Source organism: Pristiophorus japonicus, unplaced genomic scaffold (assembly GCF_044704955.1).
Source record: "Pristiophorus japonicus isolate sPriJap1 unplaced genomic scaffold, sPriJap1.hap1 HAP1_SCAFFOLD_302, whole genome shotgun sequence".
NCBI lineage: Eukaryota > Metazoa > Chordata > Chondrichthyes > Pristiophoridae > Pristiophorus > Pristiophorus japonicus.
The window spans coordinates 372,501-378,779 of NW_027252802.1; positions in this window are offsets into that span (position 1 = coordinate 372,501).

Here is a 6,279-nt window from a genome sequence, read left to right on the forward strand (position 1 = left end):
GAGTTAGAGACAGAGATATATAGATAGGGGGAGAGATACAGACAGAGGGAGACCGAGAAAGACAGAGTGAGACAGAGAGAGAGAGAGACTGAGAGAGAGAGACAGAGAGAGAAAAACAGAGCGAGACTGAGAGAGAGAGAGAGAGAGAGAAATAGAGACAGAGAGAGTTAGAGAGAGATAGAGAGTCATAGAGAGCAAGAGAGAGAGCAAGACAGAGACAGATAGCGAGAGAGAGAGAGGGATACACAGGGAGAGACAGAGAGAGAGAGAGAGAGAGAGTCAGAGGTAAGCAGATGGAGAGATATAGAGAGTGTGAGAGAGAGAGAGACAGACAGAGAGAGAGAGAGGGATACACAGGGAGCGACAGAGAGAGAGGGAGAGAGAGAGAGAGTCAGAGATAAGCAGATGGAGAGAGATAGAGAGTGTGAGAGAGAGAGAGACAGACAGAGAGAGAGAGAGGGATACACAGGGAGCGACAGAGAGAGAGGGAGAGAGAGAGAGAGTCAGAGATAAGCAGATGGAGAGATATAGAGAGTGAGCGAGAGACAGTGAAAAATACAGAGCGAGAGAGACAGAGAGGGAGCGAGAGAGACAGAGTGATAGAGGCAGAGTTTTTAGAGAGATGCAGAGAGAGACGGAGAGCGATAGAGAGAGACTCAGCGAGAGAGGGTGAGAGAGACAGAGGCAGAGAGAGAGAGAAAGACGAAGAGAGAGAGACAGACAGAGAGAGAGAGACAGGCAGAGCGAGACAAACAGAGAGAGAGAGAGAGAGAGACAGAGAAAGAGAGAGACGGAGACAGAGACAGAGGCAAAGAGAGAAAGAGAGACAGACATAAGGAGAGAGACAGAGTGAGAGAGACAGAGGAGAGAGAGAGAGAGACAGAGAGAGACAGAGAAAGAGAGAGACGGAGACAGAGGCAAAGAGAGAAAGAGAGACAGACAGAATGAGAGAGACAGAGTGAGAGAGACAGAGGAGAGAGAGAGAGAGACAGAAAGAGACAGAGAAAGAGAGAGACAGAGACAGAGGCAAAGAGAGAAAGAGAGACAGACAGAATGAGAGAGACAGAGTGAGAGAGACAGAGGAAAGAGAGAGACGGAGACAGAGTGAGAGAGACAGAGAGAGACAGAGGAGAGAGAGAGACAGAGAGAGAGAGAGACAGACAGAGGAGAGAGAGAGAGAGAGAGAGAGAGCGAGAGAGAGAGACAGAGAGAGACAGAGAGGGAGATTCATAGAGAGGGAAAGATGGAGATAAAGACAGTGAGAAATACATAGAGAGAGAAACAGAGTGAGAGAAAGAGAGATCCAGAGACTGAGAGAAAGACAGAGAGAAAGAGCGAAAGACACAGAGAGCGAAAGAAAGAGAGACAGATAGACAGAGGGAGAGAGATAGAGACAGAGAGAGAGAGAGAGAGAGAGAGAGACAGAGAGAGAGAAAGAGAGAGGGAGACAGCCAGACAGACAGAGAGACGGAGAGAGAGGAGAGAGAGAGAGAGAGAGGGAGAGAGAGCCAGAGACAGAGAGAAAGACAGAGAGAGAGAGCGAAAGAAAGAGAGACAGATAGACAGAGAGAGAGAGATAGAGAAAGACAGAGAGAGAGAGAGAGACAGAGAGCGAGAGAGAGAGAAAGAGAGAGGGAGACAGGCAGACAGACAGAGAGACGGAGAGAGAGGAGAGAGAAAGAGACAGAGAGAGAGTGAGACAGAGAGACAGAGAGAGAGCGAGAGAGAGAGACAGAAATAGAGAAAGAGAGAGAGAGAGAAACACAGAGAGAGTGCGAGAGAGGGACAGAGAAAGAGAAAGAGAGACAGAGAGAGAGAGACAGACAGAGAGAGAGACAAAGAGAGAGAATGACAGAGAGAGACAGAGATTGATAGAGAGAGATTGATAGAGAGACAGAGATTGATAGAGAGAGAGAGATTGATAGAGAGAGATTGATAGAGAGAGAGATTGATAGAGAGAGAGAGATTGATAGAGAGAGAGATTGATAGAGAGAGAGAGATTGATAGAGAGAGATTGATAGAGAGAGAGATTGATAGAGAGAGATTGATAGAGAGACAGAGATTGATAGAGAGAGAGATTGATAGAGAGAGAGAGATTGATAGAGAGAGATTGATAGAGAGAGAGATTGATAGAGAGAGGGAAAGATAGAGATAAAGACAGGGAGATATACAGAGAAATAGAGGGAGAGACAGAGTAAGAGGGAGAGAGAGAGACAGAAAAACTGAAAGGGAAAGATAGAGAGAAACAGAGACCATGCGAGAGAGAGAGAGATGGGCGGAAAGACAGAGAGAGACAGAGAGAGAGAGAGAGAGACAGAGCGAGACAGAGAGAGAGAGCGAGTTAGAGGGGAAGAGAGACAGAGAGAGAGAGAGACAGAGCGATAGAGAGAGAGAGAGAAACAGAGACGAGAGAGAGAGAGGGAGAAAGACACAGAAAGACAGAGAGAGACAGAGATAGGCAGACAGACAGAGCGACAGAGAGAGAGACAGAGATTGTGGGAGAGAGAGATAGAGAGAGAGAGACTCAGAGAAAGAGGGTGAGAGAGACAGAGGCAGAGAGAGAGAGAGAAAGAGGCAGAGAGAGAAAGGCAGAGAGATACAAACAGAAAGAGAGAGCGACAGAGAGAGAGAGAGACAGAGGCAGAGAGAGAGATAGAGACAGAGATAGAGAGAGTGAGGGAAAGACGGAGATAAAGTCAGAGCGAGACACAGAGAGAGAGAAAGAATCAGAGCGAGAGGGGGAGAGAGAGACAGAGAGAGGGGGAACGATAGAGAGAGAGAGAAACAGAGACTGAGAGAGAGAAAGATAGAGAGAGGGGCGGAAAGACACAGAAAGACAGAGAGAGACAGAGAGAGAGACAGAGAGAGAGACAGAGAAACAGAGAGAGAGCGAGACAGAGGGGAAGACAGAGAAAGACAGAGAGATAGAGAGCGAGAGAGAGAGAGCGAGGGAAAGAGACAGAGAGAGCGAGAGAGAGAGAGCGAGAGAGCTAGAAACAGACAGAGAGAAATAGAGATATATAGAGAGGGAAAGAGATAGACAGAGAGAGAAAGAGAGAGAGACAGAGAGTGAGAGAGCGAGAGAGAAAGAGAGGCAGAGAGAGAGAGAGAGAGAGAGAGAGAGAGGTAGACACAAATAGAGAGAGAGACAGAGCGTGAGAGAGACAGGGAGATAGAGAGAGATCTACAGACAGAGAGAGAGACAGAGATAGGCAGACAGGCAGAGCGAGAGAGCGACACAAAGAGAGAGAGACAGACAGCGGGGGAGAGAGAGACAGAGAGAGAGAGACAGAGAGAGAGTGACAGAGAGCGAACGAGCGAGGGAGAGAGAGATAGAGACAGAGAGGGAGACAGAGAGAGAGAGAGACAGAGATAGAGATAGAGACAGAGAGCGAGAGAGAGTGAGAGAAAGAGACAGAAATAGAGATGGAGAGAGAGAGACAGAGAGAGAGGAAGACAGAGAGAGAGAGAGAGAAAGAGAGAGAGAGAGAATGCGAGAGAGACAGAGTGGGAGAGAGACAGATAGACAGAGAGAAATTGATAGAGACAGAGGGAAAGGCAGAGATAAAGACATGTAGAGATACAGGGAGAGAGAGAGACAGAGCAAGAGGGAGAGAGAGACAGATATACAGAGAGAGAGGGAAAGATAGAGAGAGAGAGAAAGAGAGACGGAGAGAGAGAGATAGATAGAGAGAGAGAGAGAGAGGGGGGAATGACAGAGAAAGACAGGGAGAGACAGAGAGAGAGTTAGACAGAGAGAGTGAGAGAGTGAGGCAGAGCAAGAGAGAGATAGAGAGAGAAAGAGACAGAGAGAGACAGGGAGACAGAGGGGAAGACAGAGAAAGACAGAGAGACAAAGAGATTGAGAGAGAAAGACAGAGAGAGAGACAGAGAGTCATAGAGAGAGAGAGAGCTAGAAACAGATAGAGAGAGAGAGTGATATATAGAGAGGGAAAGAGATACAGACAGAGAGAAAGACCAGGAGAGAGTGCGAGAGAGAGAGAGAGAAAGATAGAGATAGACACAGATAGAGAGTGATAGAGAGACAGAGATATATAGAGGCAGAGAGGCACAGATAGAGAGAGACATAGAGAGAGCGAAAGAGAAAGAGTGAGAGAGAGAGATGGAGAGAGAGAGAGAGAGAGAGAGACAGAGATAGATAGAGAGAGAGAGAGAGACAGAGAGAGAGAGACAGAGAGAGAGACAGTTAGAGAGAGACAGAGAGAGAGAGAAAGAAAGACAGAGAGAGAGAGACTGAGAGAGGGAGTCAGAGACAGAGAGAGATAGAGACAGAGAGAGAGACAGACAGCGTGTGAGAGAGAGAGAGATACAGAGTGAGAGAGAGAGAGAGAGAGAGAGAGAGACAGAGGGAAACAGAGACAGAGTGAGAGATAGCGCAAGAGGGAAAGGGAGAGACACAGTGTGAGAGAGAAAGAGACAGAGAGACAGAGTGACAGAGAGAGAGATAGAGATAGGCAGACAGATAGAGATAGAGACAGAGAGAGACAGAGAGAGAGATAGAGATAGGCAGACAGATAGAGATAGAGACAGAGAGAGACAGAGAGAGACACAGAGAAATATACGGAGTGAGACAGAGAAAAATACAGAGCGAGTGAGAGAGAGAGACAGAGTGAGAGAGAGAGAGAGAGACATGGAGAGAATGAAACAGAGACAGAGAGAGAGAGAGACAGAGAAAGAGAGAGAGAGGGAAAGATCAAGAGAAAGACAGAGAGAGAGAGACAGAGAGAGAGATATCGAGAGGGAGGGAAAGACAGATAGAGACAGAGAGAGAGAGTCAGAGAGAGGGAAACACAGAGAGAGAGAGAGAGAGAGAGAGACAGACACAGAGAGAGAGAGAGACAGAGAAATTGATAGAGAGAGAGGGAAAGACATGGAGATAAAACATGGAAAGATACAGAGAGAGAGAGAGACAGAGTGAGAGACAGAGAGAGGGAGACAGAGAGAGACAGAGAGAGACAGACAGAGAGAGACAGAGAGAGACACAGAGAAATATACGGAGTGAGACAGAGAAAAATACAGAGCGAGAGAGAGAGAGAGACAGACAGAGAGAGACAGAGAGAGACAGACAGAGAGAGAGACAGAGAGAGAGAGAGACCAAGAGAGAGATAGAGAGAGAGAGACCGAGAGAGAGATAGAGAGAGGGAAAGATGGCGATAAAGACACGGAGAGATATAGAGAGAGAGAGAGATTCAGAGCGAGAGGGAGAGAGGGACAGAGAGGAAAAGATGGAGAGAAAATGAGAGAGAGAGTGAAACAGAGAGAGAGACAGAGACAGAGAGACAGACAGAGACAGAGAGACAGACAGAGAGCAAGAGAGAGACAGAGATTGAGAGAAAAAAAGAGAGAGGGAGATAGGCAGACAGACAGAGAGACATATGGAGAGAGACAGAGAGAGAGAGAGAGAGAGAGAGAGAGAGAGACCGAGAGAGAGAGAGAGAGACAGAGAGCGAGAGAGAGAGAAAGAGAGAGGGAGAAAGGCAGACAGACAGAGAGACATAGAGAGAGAGAGAGAGACAGAGAGTGAGAGAAAGAGAAAGAGAGAGGGAGATAGGCAGACAGAGAGTGAGAGAGAGAGAGCGGGCAAGAGAGAGAGAGACAGAGAGTGAGAGACAGAGAGAGAGAGAGACAGACAGCGTGAGAGAGAGAGATACAGAGTGAGAGAGAGTGAGAGAAAAAGAGACAGAGAGTGACACAGAGAAATATACAGAGAGAGGGATAGAGAGAAAAATACAGAGCGAGAGAGAGAGACAGAGAGAGACAGAGCGAGAGAGAGAGAGAGACAGGGAGAGAGTGAAACAGAGACACAGAGTGAGAGAGACAGAGAGAGAGAGACAGAGAGAGAGATAGAGAGAGAGAGAGTTAGAGAGTGAAACAGAGACATAGAGAGAGAGACAAAGAGACAGAGAGAAAGAGAGAGAGGGAGAGAGTGAAACAGTGCCACAGAGAGAGAGACGGAGAGAGAGACAGAGAGAGAGACAGAGATAGGCAGACTGACAGAGCGAGTGAGAGAGACAGAATTATAGAGAGATACAGAGAGAGGGAGAGACGGAGAGAAAGACAGAGAGAGAGACAGAGAGAGAGAGAGAGCGAAAGGGAGGGAAAGACAGATAGAGACAGAGAGAGAGAGTCAGAGAGAGGGAAACAGAGAGAGAGAGACCAAGAGAGAGACAGAGAGAGAGAGCGACAGAGAGAGAGAGACAGAGAGAGAGAGAGACCAAGAGAGAGAGAGACAGAGAGAGAGAGACAGAAATAGAGAGA